Source organism: Vidua macroura, chromosome 6 (genome assembly GCF_024509145.1).
Source record: "Vidua macroura isolate BioBank_ID:100142 chromosome 6, ASM2450914v1, whole genome shotgun sequence".
NCBI lineage: Eukaryota > Metazoa > Chordata > Aves > Passeriformes > Viduidae > Vidua > Vidua macroura.
In genome coordinates this window covers 3194947-3209196 of record NC_071576.1, presented here as the reverse complement: position 1 = coordinate 3209196, position 14250 = coordinate 3194947, and the positions used below count along the sequence as shown (strand labels likewise).

Sequence of the window (14250 nt, the reverse complement as noted above, 5' to 3'; positions counted from 1 at the left end):
AAAAGCTCTGGCAACTTCTTGTGTGACTTTCCTGTGTCAAATGGGAAAATTTTTATACTTTCTAGTCCTCACTTCTGTACTTCAGTCCCAAGCCCAAATTTCCTTTGCTGACAGCTGCCACCTTTGTTCCCTTTGAAGCACCATCATGAAACCTGGGGAGATTTGAGCTGCATTTTTGTGCTTTGTTGTCTTACCTGCTCCAGTTCTGACAGCTTGGAACTGGTGAGCAAGGCAGAGCAGCAGCCTTCTGGAGAAAGGCTCAGACTTGGGAAATCTCTGGTAGCTCCTTGGCAAAGCCACGTATCCCCAGTGTCTGAGTGACTTCCAGGCACTCCTAAGGTTCTCTGATCCTGGCTGGCTGCTCAACAGGCTCGCTGTGACAGAGACACTTTCTGCCATCTCTCCTTGATCCACAAAACCACCCCAAAACAGCTGCTGCAGAAAACTGTAGCTTTTTTTTTCTGTAGCTTTTGTGAAGACAGAGCAACTCTTACCCCTTTATAAGGAAAAGAGGCTTTTTGGGTGTCAGAGAGCAGTTTAAAACCTGGGATAAAACTGTGTCTCAGTTATGAGTCTATTCAAGGGATGAGAATACTGGCTCTATTTCTAGAAGGAGCATTTTCCACTGAACCTGTGATTCCATAGCAGTTTAAGCCAAAATAAATCGGTGTGCTGTGGTCTAGTGCTACCCCTAACCTCAGCTTGCACATTCTCGCTCCCATCTCCTTCCCTCTCTGTTCTGTGCCTGCAGCTGTGGATGGGGCAGGGCTGCTCCCTGCATGCTGGTGTTTTGCAGGGTGGCAGGAGGGCAGGGCAGAGGTGCTGTGTTTCTGTAACACCCAAAAGCTAATTCACCACCTGGCCAAAAATTCTGGGAACTTGTGGCCTGCCTTAATCAAATCCACATGTCCAAACAGGAAGCCACTCAGTGCTGTTCTGCAGTTCCATGGGCAGCCTGGGATGGAGAGTGGGGAAGATACTGTGGAGTATTTTTCCTAGTTCTCCCACTAATTTATGCTCTTTCTGACCTTTGGCAAAACAATTTAATTTGCAGATGTCCAAACTGTACAATGGGGCTATCAATACATTTCACCCCATAGGAAACTTGCTCAGTAACACTCTGAGATCCCTGGACAGAAAGTGCTTCTGTATAATTGCTATAATTATGATTTTGTTTGTTATTGAATGTTTGTAAACATGGGGCAAGAAGTCTGAGAAAATACCATAAATCAAGGAAAAATGTCCAAAATATATCCTTTGGACATTACTTTCACTCTGGAGTTTGTAAATATTAGAGTACATATTAGAAAAATTGTTTTTCTGCATTCTGCTGTTACTGAAACTGCTGGAAAAACAGAGTGACATCTTGTCCCCATGTAAAAATACTGAGATCAAAATAAAAATGGCTTATAAATAAAAATAAAATGTAAACATTATAAAAACTATAAAAATATAAAAAATATAAAGATGTTTTTAAAAAGTAAAAATATTGAGATCAAAATAAAAAATGGTTTATAATTATTTCCACCTTAATTCTTTTCTTCAGAGGAAAAAAAAAGAGTGTTACAGGGAATCCAGAGCATTACCCTATCTGGGCTGTGCTGCACGGGGCTGATTCAAAACTGAATCACACAATCATGGAATGTTTTGGATTGGAAGGGACATTAAAGATCATCTTCTTCTAACCCAAGGTCCTCAAGATCTAGCAGAGAAGAATGAAGTAAGGGGAGCTCAGCCAAGCGTCTCTGCTGGTCCCAACTCTTGGAGTTTATCAGAGTCTAGACTCAAGTCTGGGCTTTGTGACCCTCATGAGAAAGGTAGAACAGGTTACCAATAATGGAAAAATGGTTTTGCTTCCTGTTTAAATGTTTCTGCTCTCGCACATGTGCAGCCAGGGTGTTTCCATGGGCAGCACTGCTGGAAGTCTGCTTCCTCCTCCTGCATCTGGGCTGACAGTCAGGAGTGAATGCGGGAGACCAGGTTGACAAAGAGCTGAGTATTATCCTGAGGATAAATGAGTTAACCCATCGCTGCAAACACTGTGCTGGCGGATTTTAGTGCAATTAGCTCCACAAATACCAAGACATGCAGTCTGCAACCAGACTAAAAGGTCTCCTAAACAATTAGGGGACCACGGCCCCATGGACCCCTGTCATGCACATTAATGTCACCGGCCCTAGCAAGGGGGGAGTGTGTGCTTTGATGCCAGGGGAATCCAGGGTTTGACGGCCCCATAAACTTCATCCCATTTTTGGTCCCACGACTCAGTGGCATTTTATTTACTGCACCTAATAACATTTAGTCAATAAACACGTACAGATTGGAGAGAAGGTCTAGTGTGAGCTTAATTACCTCAACTCTCTGCCTTCTCTTTTGTTATGTACATCATGGATACTTGACAGCATTAACATTCCTGGAATTGTATCTGCCATCCTTTGTAAAAGGATTGAATACTATGCATTAGTTCGGGCTCGTGGGGCATTTGTGTCTCCAACAACAGCTTAATTATGGACATTGTTTACTAATCAGTATTAAATTGACAGACTATGAGGGCTAATCTGGAGATTAACACAATAGCTTGTTTTCATTTTGTTCTTCTAGCAGTTTATTGAATGCAAGATTTAAAACAAGACCCTTTTGTGAGCTTTACCTTCCCCATCACTGCTGTGTGAGTGGAAAGATCTGTGTATTTCCTTTCTGTAACTTTAGAGTTTGGGTACAAACATTTTGCTCAATATCTAAGAACAACCATAAAAATGTATTTGTTGTATTGGGTGCAAAAGCAATACAGGTGTCCTTTTCTAGGATCAGCAGCTCACAAATCTTTAGGCTCATTTTAAGCCTCCTGTTTGTTCTGTTTCATGAACTACACAGAGTATCATCACTCAAACAAATGCCAACAGACCCCAGGCCCCAAGGAGTAATTTGTGTAGTGAGGAGATCTGATGTCACTGTGTGCAAAGTCATTCAGTGAAAGCTGTGGGCACCTCTGGGCCATCTGTTTTGCCCGTACAAATAATGGAATTCCCTCATAGTTCTGATTTCCCTGTGAAAAATTTCCATTGTTGGCCATGAAAGCTGCCCAGAGTTGAGTTTGCTCTGCACAGGCAGGTGCCTGTTTGATCATGAGGAATAAGAGGGTTTCTTTAGGGAAGGACACACATGTGAGAGTGTCTTACACACGTTGTGTGTCTGCTCTCGTCTGACTGCAGCACTGGTGATTTACAGCCATGACACTGATCTGACATGTCAAATTTCCAAAATATTCACATCTGCATCCCACTTGGATTTTCCAAACTGCTGAAGAGACCTCAGGTTTTTTAGTCTGGGAAACTTTGCTTCCTGCAGGATTACTTATCTGATTTAGTATAAATGAATGAAAACTCAGTAATAATGAGATAATATTTTTCTAGATTCTTACTTTCTCCAAGAGCAATGTAGAATGGAAGAAAGTGATGCCACACTGAACTTCACAACACCAGTGGTGGTGGTAGAGTGGATAAAAAGCCAGGAACAAGAGGAAGAAGGGCTGTTAATTCCCTTTGTCCCGCACATGGCAATTCCCCATGGCAAGGTTTATTGACAATGTGGCACTCCAAATTACCTTATGGAGCAACACTCATTTAATACATGGCAAAAAATATGACAAACCCAAGAAAAAATCTGACAAATATTCCTGAATTGCCCAGCAGAGTGTCTCCAAAGTCAGAGCTCTTCTTGTCCATGCACTCCTCATGCTGGAAATAATTAGTATAAAAACCCTAATCTTTTTTTTGCATCCGAGCCACGCGGTATAATCCAGCCTTTCAGAAGGATAAGTCAGTATTTCTGAGCTCACTTGGATTTAATGTAAACAATAAAGGGCTAATTCAATAAAATGGCTTTGACCCATCAAAATCTTCTTTCAGGAGCTGTACTGTGGGCTGGGAGCCCACATGGGGTGTTGTGCATGCAGGAGTCTTCAAACCTGCCTCGTTGGAGAATAGCTCAGGGTGCAGATGGACCAGCCCTAAGGAGAGATACCTGTTAGAGATTTTGCACCTCGCTTTTTGGATCATTCTTAAAGAATTTGCTTGCCAGATACAATATGAAACTTTTCTGATTTATTCACAGGTCTTTGGAAAAACAAAGGAAGAAAAAAGTGACTGCTTTTTCCCTCATTTTTAAAGTTTTTGATTTTAAGCTTTTTCAGAGGACTTTAGTTTTCAGGAAACTTGGAAGATTTCTACTGTTTGTCTCCTAAAAAAAAAAAAATCACAAGAATGATGTTAAAATTAAGGCGTTTAAGCATTCTTTGGTTTCTGAAAATTGAAGCTAGAGGTCTCCAAACATTTCAGCTCACAGACTCTGACAAGTCTCTCAAAAGAAGTGTAGGCTCCTGCACAGTGAGCTTAAGACCATGGCAAATAAGGCATTTTATGGTTGTGCTGCTGACTCCTTGAAAGTCTGTTAATCACAGGCTGTAAGTGGTGTAAATGATTGGTTATTGTAGCACAGGCAAGTTTTATTTACATTTTACTTTTGCTCTTTGCTGCTTAACTCAAGGTGTTGAGAGGTGTCCCTGCCCATGGCAGGGGACTGGAACTAGATGGATTTTGAAGTCCCTTCCAATCCAAACCATTCTGGGATTATATGGTTGTGTGGTTGTTATTTTACACAGGAGCAGCAGTGTTTTACAAACTTATTCATATTGTCTTCATAGCTGTGAATATAAATACATAAGCCAGGCATTTTATCTATTGTGCACACAGGTTAACCACTCTGCTCTCTGGATCCACCTTTTTTGCTGTTGCTTATAGTCAGTCCTTTTAAGCAACAGTTTTGAAAGGGTGGGCACTCAAATGTTTTCCTGGGACTCTTGGGAAGCTGATAAAGTTTGCCAGTTAATCCAATAAAGCTAAGTCTGTTGCATCAGACCACATCAGTCAGATCACTTTACACTCTGTCTTTTAAAGCAGGTCTTTGTTTATTTTCTTAAAGAAGTACCTGCTACCTGTACATGTGCTGTCTGGGCAGGAGGGACCACCCCACTGATCATCTGTTTCCAAGCCCTGTTTCTGTAGGCCATGGAATGTTTTTTGGGAGCTGGGTTGAAGTGTTGAATTACAACAGTATCTGGTCTTTCTTAAAGGCTAAGTAGAACAAAGACAAATTCTGTACTAATGTGTTCCAATATTTAGTAATGGTTATTACAAAGAAATTATTTTCTGTTTTATTCACCTGTCTTCATGCAGCCACTGGATTTTGTTATACTTCCATTAGATCAAGAAGTTCCTGGCTCTCAGGCCACTTCTCCATGCATTAAGCTCAACAGACTGAACTTCTTAAAACTCTTACTATAAGCTTTCCTTTCTAAGATCTGAATATTTTTTGGAGCCTTTTTAATACTTGAGGCATATTCCAACCTCTTTCAAAGCATGAGCATCAGGACAAAGCAGCTGCTCTAAGAGATGTCTAATAGATGTGTACAGAGGCAGTGTTGTATTTGTTTTTATTTCATAGATGTCTTATGATCAAATAAACTGTTGTTTTTTGCCACAGCATCTCAGATATTTGTGTCTGTCCATTTCCCCTTGAAGCCTTACTGCTTTCCAAGTCTCTCTCCCATCTGCTGGCAAAACCTACATGTTATATTTCAATATATATTAAAATATATGGTCAAGTCACCCATCCCATGCCACCCATTACCCATGGTAATACAATCTTTCTTTCTATCCACTGCAGACAGAGGCTTGAAAGCAGCTTTTCTCACACCCTGATGACAACTGGATGCACCTTACTCTCCCTTAGACCTTTAGAAGTATTCAGGCTTGTGTGTTTCTGTACAATCCCTTACAACCTAACAGGTAAGTGTCTGCAAAAACCCAAATACTCTCTGGCTCCTCCTTTCCTTGCTGAAGGAGATGTAACCACTGGTTAAGTGACTTATCTCCGAGTTTCAACTGTATAATCCTTTCTTCTTCAGGGAGTGAAGGAAAGAAAAGGAGGTTTCTGACATCTCCTTTTTACTACTTCTGCTATTACAACATAGAGGTATTTAAATGTAGTCTCTCTCAAACCACAACATCTTAAAATGCCTTAGACATTGTCTTCTAGGCCTTGCTGTGCCAGCTGAAGATATGATTACCTCAGGTATTCTTTACCACTGAAAAGATTCCTTCTTGCCAGCTCACCAAAAAGGAGCCAGATTAAATCAGACTGTGTGCCCATGTAGTTTTAGCTTCTCTAAAGCAGAACAGCCTCAGCAACACACTCACCTCTGCTTCTCCTTCTCCTGTCTTCCCACAGACTTCAGTTGCCATCAGATTGTGCAGTGAGGCAGCTTGGAAAAGGCAAACCCATCAATAATTACTCACTTTTTGTTAGGGTTAAGCTACAACTACATTTGGTTTCTTTTATAATGCAGGGAGAAATCTCTAGAGAGTAATCCAGACCACCTAAATTCTAATTTTCTTCCTCTCCTTTTAGGAAAGACGAGGGTGAAGTTATATGATACAGTTGAGCTGACCTAACATCTTGCCCTGCTGTTGAAAGAGGCAGTTCTGCTCCTCCCCACTTCTCACTCCACAGTATCATGATTATCCCATTCTCAACCTCCATTTACTCAGTTTGGTAAGAGGTTCCCAGCCCATCTTGCAGGAGGTTGTTAACCCTCAGTGTGAGACTAAAAACCCTGTTCACTGTAAAAGTTGTTGCACTGTGCAGCAAAACGAGTTTTCCCCTCCTTCACTGCCTCCTTAATGAGCTAAACTTTCACTTACTGTTCTTGGCCTTGCTGGGGAAGTTTTCTGAGAGTTTCTTTATCAATCCTTTTCTGCAGTCTTTCAGGAGCTCTGGGATGACACTTGGTGTAATATCATGGTAGTCAGTGTGGGTTCTACTCAAAGAAGTATAGCTGGACTTGGTGATGTTAGAGGTCTTTTCCAACCTCAATGATTTTGGAATGTTATAGTCCTTCCTGAACTTGGAATCTTCCATATTCATATTCCAGGAATGTTGCCTTCATTCCTGGAAAACTACTGATTTTCTTTTTTTTCTGTCTTCTGTCTCTTGCAGATCATCCTAATCAGTCTCCTTTATGGGATTCTCAGGCAGGACTGAGAAATTTAGGGTTATGTCTGACCCCTGAAGTCTGTCTGGTTTGAGCCAGTGACAATTTTCAAGCAGTTCCCCCAGCTCATTCTTGCAAGACAATCTCTTCATATGTCTGCAGTGTCAGGTACAATTAAATACACTCAAGGATAAAGATATTGGGCTTCTTCCTTGCTCTGACATGTCTTCAGTCATCTTTTGTTTCCTTGCCTATGCTTTTTATGTGATTCCTCTGGGAGAGAGTGCAGGAGGCCCTGTGCAGTGATTTGGACCTATCAGTTGTGGAAAGATGCTTCTCTCAGCCTCAGATTTTCTCCTCCACCTGAGCTATTACTTTGTACTTCATAAAGGCAAACTCATATCTCTTTTGAAGGAGAAATCAAAATTTGGACATCCAATGTAGTAGCATAAGTTGATGACCCTCTGTCCATCTGTGTTGCTGATGGGAAACTCTGCAAAGCAAAGACTTGAGTTCTGCTCTGCAAAGCAAAGACTTGAGTTCTGGGAATCTCAGAAATTCCATGTCCAGCCACTTGCCTTTCACACTCTGTACTCCCTCAGCACCATCCCCTGGAAAAGGGTTGCAAATAAGCTTAAGAAATCACAGTTGGAACCTCCAGCACATCCTTGTTCCTGATGCCAGCTACTCAAGAATCCTAAAAGCAATCACACAAACCCCAAAAGACCCTGAGGGTGAGCTTTGCACACTCTCCAAAGGTGATGCTGCTGCAGGGGCATCATGGAACTGCCAAGTCACACCAGGACCCCTCAGCTGTGACTGTCTGCTTGTATCACTCACTGTTCACCATGAGGAACCAGGGGTTGATAACTTTGTTTCAGGCCAATGTTCCTTTGTTTCCTGCTTTTCTCAAAGCTCTGTCTGTGCCCAGATGAAGCCAAACCTGTTAAAATTACTGCCAGTCATAGAGATGCAAATGTCCCTTGGGCTTTTTGTTGGATTTTCCCATCTATAACTCCACCTTTTCCTTGAGCAAAGGAAGCAGTGAGGGAGGAAAGGAGCTGCCCTACGTTAATTAGAGACTCTGCTTTTCCCAGTGACAGACTATCACTAATTACAACGCATCAGTGACCCCCCACTTGCCTCAATGCTGCTGCTTGGTGAGCTAATGAGGGGGAGAGGAGGAGCTGGAGCAAGAGGCTGTCCTGAGTGGTTTGGAGTGGTGTAGGGAGTGTTTAACGTCGCTCTAAAATGGAGTTTGGGCTATAAGATTTGGGTTTGCAACAACAATACTGATATGTTCTCATGATTTGATACTAAAGATGCTACTAACGCTCCAATTAATGAATAAACTTTGCAGCACATGCTTGTCTTTGCCTGAGTGGAAGGAGGTCTGTCACCATTCCTTGTTTGTGTGCAGATGACCTGCTCCACCTCATTAGCTCTGCAGTGCTGGTTGGTGTGCTGGGAAGGATGATCCTGAAAGATCCACCCATCTGAAAGGGATGAAGAGCGGCAGCCCGGACAAAGCTGCCGTCCCTGCTTCCCCCACGGGAATTGATTCCATGAGGGCACAGGAACAGGGATGCAAAGGAGCAAAAAGCTCCCATTTCCCTTGTGAAAGTTCCTGCTCTGATTTTTTAAATCATGCACATGCATTTAATATTAAACCATATTTTATAATCAACAGTCCAGATCCTGATTTGAGTTAAATAGTCCTCAGCTGGGGAGCTGACCTTCCCATTCCTGTGGCATTTGAAACTGCCAGCTGCTGAGTTATTTTAGGTGTTTTTTCAAGAACACAATGCACAGCTAGATCCGATGATCAGCCCCTGAAGGAAGTCCTGTCCCCTTTAGTTTTGTACAATTATAAATTTAAAAGACTTTTCATCCTTAAAAAAGCACCTCTGTAGCTGGATGAAAAATACACCTTTCCTCCTGAAAGATAATATTAACAGCAAACTAAGCAGTCAACTGTAGATTTACATTTTTCAGAATTCTCTAATTCACATCAGCTCTCAAAACCTGATATTTAAAAAAGATGTTACTACAATTCAAAGCAATTCAGCAAATTTTGCCAGATGATGTGGTTTAAACAATATACCTTATCTCTTCTGACACCAGTGAGATTTGACTATTTACTCATAGGCACTACAATATTTTGCTGAACAGGGATATAATAAAATATGTCATTAAATTAAAATTATTCTTAAGAACCTAAATTAGTTAAATGACAGTATCTGCTAGACTCAGTACCATTAAAAGGGAGAAACACATTTAGGAGGGATCCAGAGAATCAAGTTCAGGATGAAATGAACGTTTCTTGTCTGTAAAGCAGTTGTTGAAATCTCAGGAAGAGAGATTTGTACTGGGAATGCTGTTGGCATAGTGATAACCATCAAACTGAATGGACTCTTGGAAAGAACAACACTTGATAACAGCTGTGTTTGCATTAAACATTTTTAGAGTTCAGTTCAGAGCAGTTTTGCACCATATATGTAGAATTTTTATGCAGAATTTGCATACAGAAAGCATGGAATGCTCTTTACTGGGTAAATTATTTGCTTCTGCTATTTATTACACTCCCCCTCAGGCCCCCCCATCCCCTGGGCACACGTGGCTGCAAGGATTTGAGTTAGTAGAGAAAACAGGTGTGCCTGGTCAGAAGAGCAAAAAAGCAAGTATTCAAGGGAAAAGTAGGATTTTTGTTTGGAAAGAGATGTATAAAGCAGCCCTCCCTCTGGGTCCAGCTAAAGTGACCCTTTGGCAAGAGTGAATCAAGGCACAGATACCACGGGCTGTATTTACCTCAGCTAATGCAGATGCTTTAATTCTCTCCTTATTTGGCCAAGCATTAAAGGACAATCTTAAGTCAGGAATATTGCTGTACCAGGCTTACTGTCTCCTCTCAGGGAAAAAAGTTTCTTCTAGATGCTTCTTCAGGCCATCAATGCAATGGGCCACATTCTCTCACTTTCAATAAACCTCAGAGAACTTGCCTGATAAAACTGAAAGAGTCCAAAACCTCATTTCAGGTGACAGGGGCATTCTCACTCCTCTTCCTCGCCCTTCCTCCCAACAATGTGGATCGATTTCCTCTGTTGCAGCTGCTCCCCTACTTGCCTGACTGCATAGTAAAAGCTGAATCAACTCACAAATCTGTAAGAAAATAATCTTTTTTCTTTGGTCAGGTGTAGCAAAAACATTCCTGCAGGCTGAGGGAATCTCATCTGAGGTCAGGGGAGTGCCAGGGAACACATAAGGAATACTGCAATGTGATGGATTCTTTCCTTCCAGCAGAACTGGCCTCAGAAAATTGTCTCCTGTTTTCCAGAAAGCCAAGGATAAAGTAAACCCAAAAATTTGGCTTCTGCTACCCAAAAGGCCAAGCATCAAGTAATCTGGTCTAGTGGAAGGTGCCCCTGCTTGTGGCAGTGGGATTAGAACTAGATTATCCATAAGGTCCCTTCCAACCCCAACCATTGTGTGATTCTGTGATCACAACCCAATGCTCCACTGCCCACAGGTTCACCTCATGTTATGCCTGGGTTTGAATTCAGAAGTGGAGATACAGCTTCTTTGGAGATTCAGCTTCTTTGGAGTTACTTCTGGCAGCAGTGTTTTTCCATGAGCCCCAAAACAACTGAAGGTGAAGCTCCAGAGTGGTGCAGGTCCCACCTGACCCCTGCTCCCAGGACAGCATGGCCTGAATGTGTTGGAATTTGGCTGAAACGCTAAAAGTCTTCTTTTTCCCCTGAAATGTATCTTCTGATTTTAATGACCCAAAGTGTTAAGTACCTGAATGCTATTTATCATGTGTAAAATATCATCTCTGTCAGCTACTGCCCTTAACCCTATTTTGGGTCATCTCCTCTTTGGAGGCTGCTGCCTGAGACACTGAGCTGCACCACCTGACCTGCACAGCTCATGACATCTCAAATGTCCTGTGATGCACTGATTTCACCTGTGTCTGAGATAACCAGACCATTTTTCTTTCCTTCTGAGGGAGAGGTCCAATGAGTAATAGCAGGCATCATCAATTCTTTTGGTATTTTTGCTTTTCTAATCATTAAATTAGTGGAAACCATCAGAAACTGGAGGAACGTGCTCCAGTTCAGAGCTCCTTGTGCTCTTAAATTGGAGATTCAGCCCAACTTATTTCTTTAGTCTTCCTTCAGTGCCATGTAGAGGTGGAGGTGACAGTAGGTGCCACTTGGGGTCTAATGTCCCCAGAGCTGAGACATTCCCTGTCCCAAAGGGCTGAACACTGGTACATAATCAGATTTCCTTGTGGAACAAGAATAAACTTATCTTCCATGTTCCTCCTCTGTGTGCAATCTGCACAAGGCTTTATTATAAGGATTCTGGGCTAAGGGAGAGCTGTGCACTTTTGGAAACATCTTTTTTTTTTTTTTTTTTTTTTTTTTTTATTCAGGCTGAGAACAGACTTCATATCGTAAGGCTGCATTTCAATTTCATGTGGAGGGAGGCAGGCAGCTGTATTCCCATGGTTTGAAAGGGATGGAGTGTCTATGGGGTAGGACCTCCCCACTCTCAGTGTCCCCTTGTGCTTTCCAAGTGCTTAGAATTCCTTACAAATTACAGTCTTTTGTGGTACAGAAAACTGTGCTATTTTAACCGATTGGAGGAGTGATGATGCTGGAGGGAATATAATAGGCTGAGAAGTATTTTCTTACTGTGCTTGATGGTTTGTTTAGGCTTCTGTCCTGCACCAGGGTCTGAAGGAAGGAACCCTTCTAGGCCCAGTGGGACTCCCTGTCCTCTATCACATCCTGAACTGTGGCTTCACATGTAAAATCCACAATCAGCTGCAGCAGCTCCATGTACTTAAACTGATCAAACAGAATAAAGAAAAGGAGTTACCAGATATAAATCCCAGATAGTTCCTGAGCACTGGGCAGGTGCCAGTGCTCATTTCAGGTGGTAGAATGATTATTAAATCCCAGATCACTTGAATCCAATAGGAACTATGAAAAAAAAAAACAACCAACCAAAAAAACCCCAAACCCCACACATGAGGAAATAGTTTCCAAGATGAAAAACATTTAAGTTTACACTAGAGAGACAATAAGCAAATTATTGACTGCAAGAATCCCATTTTCAGGAGGCTGTGAAAAGTGTCAGGAGAAGGGTCCAGAGATCAAAAGAAGCCAAAAATGTTAACAGATCTTCCTGAGAACAAGAATGTGGCAGCAGGAGACTTGTCAGAGCCACCAGGGTGACAGCATGGAGAGCAGAGAGACCTACATACTCTGTGGGGTAATTTAAAGAATTTGGCCCTCCCTGCTGAAAGCCAAAAGAGCTGAGAGCTGGCAGTGAGCACTAGTAAGCCCCGGGGAACTGCTAAGCAGCTGTATTGCATCTATTGTTTTCAGGATTTGTTTTCTCAGAATAGTTTGGTTATAAGACCTGACCAGAGTCTGCAGATCTGGAGTTTTCCCACTGAGAGTGGACGAAAACAAGTAGCATCCTCAAAGCAAAGTATTTTTAGTTAGAGCCTGACTCTGTGTATCATCTGTGAATCAAATGTTTTTCTATCTTAAAAAAAATCTTCACCATCCAGTTTTTCATAATTACAGTGAATTCTCACAGCTTTGCCCATAATTCATGTATCCATCCATCTCTTCATCCACACAAATCCAGCCTAAATCATTAATTCATGCATAAATCCAGGTGAGTGCCATTTGTGTAACACCTTTTGAGTTAAGGTGCAATAGGAGGGCAGTACATGGACTGATGTCAGGAATCTGTCAGGAATAAATGTTATTGGTAATAAATCCTGAATATGCACCCAGTATATATTCATAGGAAACAGCATTGCCTTTGTTTCTGCTCTCCTATTATTTCCTTCATTTTCATTCATACTTTGTCCTAACAGATATTGGATTTATTCTGAAAAAATCCCTACAGTGTTCTGTCCTTTAGAGGAAGAGCAAGCTCCTTGGACTGAGGGTAAGAATGTATTAGAGGCAGGAGAAAGTTACTGGAGGAGAAGTAGGTGTTTCCCAAAGGTATGCTGCTAGGGGAGTTGAAAGAGGAAAAGAATTTGCTGCAGTCTTGTGAGAAACAAACACCCCTTGGGATAATCCAAACTAATAAACCCTCTCTTTTACACTAGTAAGAAATTTCTTCCTACATTCTTAATGTACCACATTTCCTGGTGCTAATGATGTGGGTACTTCTTTCCTCAAATGTGTCATTCCCATTACACTTCTACTCCATGAAATCTCATTTCTTCCCTTAAGATACAAAGGAACACAAGCAACAGGAAACAATTCTGTATTTTGGAAGATGTCAAACTCCATTACTGTGTCCTAATTAATTTAATAAAATAATAAAGTTTTTCCTCTGGCTTTTGACATGTTTTTTAGTGAAAAATGTCCAATTAGCAACTGTGTTACCAAGATGAATTCAAAACATCCACATGCTCTGTGTTATATCCCAAAATGCAGTGATAAGTAACTTTCTAGTCATGATTCTGCATTATTCTTACTAATTTCCAGGTGTGAAGAGCAAAAGCTCACACAAACAGAGAACAGAACAGCTGCTTTCTTTAAAGATGTGCCCCACAACTGAAAACCCCAGCTGTAATTCTGATATGCAGAGGAGGAAGGTGACAGGGAACAGGAGGAACCAATGGATCCTGCCAACAGGATCCCACCTCATGAAGGTGCTGCATTTTGAAGAGGTTCTGCTTCCCTGAAGAGCTGTGCAGGTGGGGAAGGATTTCTTTCTTTGCCCTGGACACCTATAGAACACAGCCTATTACTCAGATGGTTGCAAGAAAACATTCTCTTCAAGATCACTTCTGTTGAACCTGACAGGAATTGTGTCACTGCCTTCAGTGGGGCCTGGATCAGGCCCTAATCTGTTAAAGAAATACCAGGGACGTGCTTGTTTTCCCTCCTGGGCCCACTTTGGGTTCTTCTGCCCACTCCACTGTTTATACTTCCTCAGGCTGGGCTGCTTTGATTGCAGCAGCACAGACAGGATCCCTCTGACCCAGCACTGTGCTGCAGGTTTTTGCTCAGCCAGCTCCTCCAATTATTAAGGGAATAGCCTCAAAGAATTTAAGGAATCACAGATATTCTGGGGGAAAAAGTCTGCTGGCTGCAAGTGAGTGTGTAGAGAAGGAAAAGAATGATCTAACATCTTGATTCAACATGTCTGTTATATCA

General features: G+C 41.8%; 1 long non-coding RNA gene across 1 annotated transcript in view; it reads left to right on the top strand.

Annotated features, from left to right (window-relative positions):
- The window catches only part of LOC128809538 (uncharacterized), a 79730-nt gene that overhangs the window by 2487 nt on the left and 62993 nt on the right, over nucleotides 1-14250 (top strand). Inside the window, exons 3-7 of the long non-coding RNA XR_008437757.1 lie at nucleotides 5725-5846; nucleotides 6469-6612; nucleotides 7057-7219; nucleotides 12951-13024; nucleotides 13576-13742. This is a non-coding gene — a long non-coding RNA (uncharacterized LOC128809538). The remainder of the gene's footprint in view (nucleotides 1-5724; nucleotides 5847-6468; nucleotides 6613-7056; nucleotides 7220-12950; nucleotides 13025-13575; nucleotides 13743-14250) is intronic.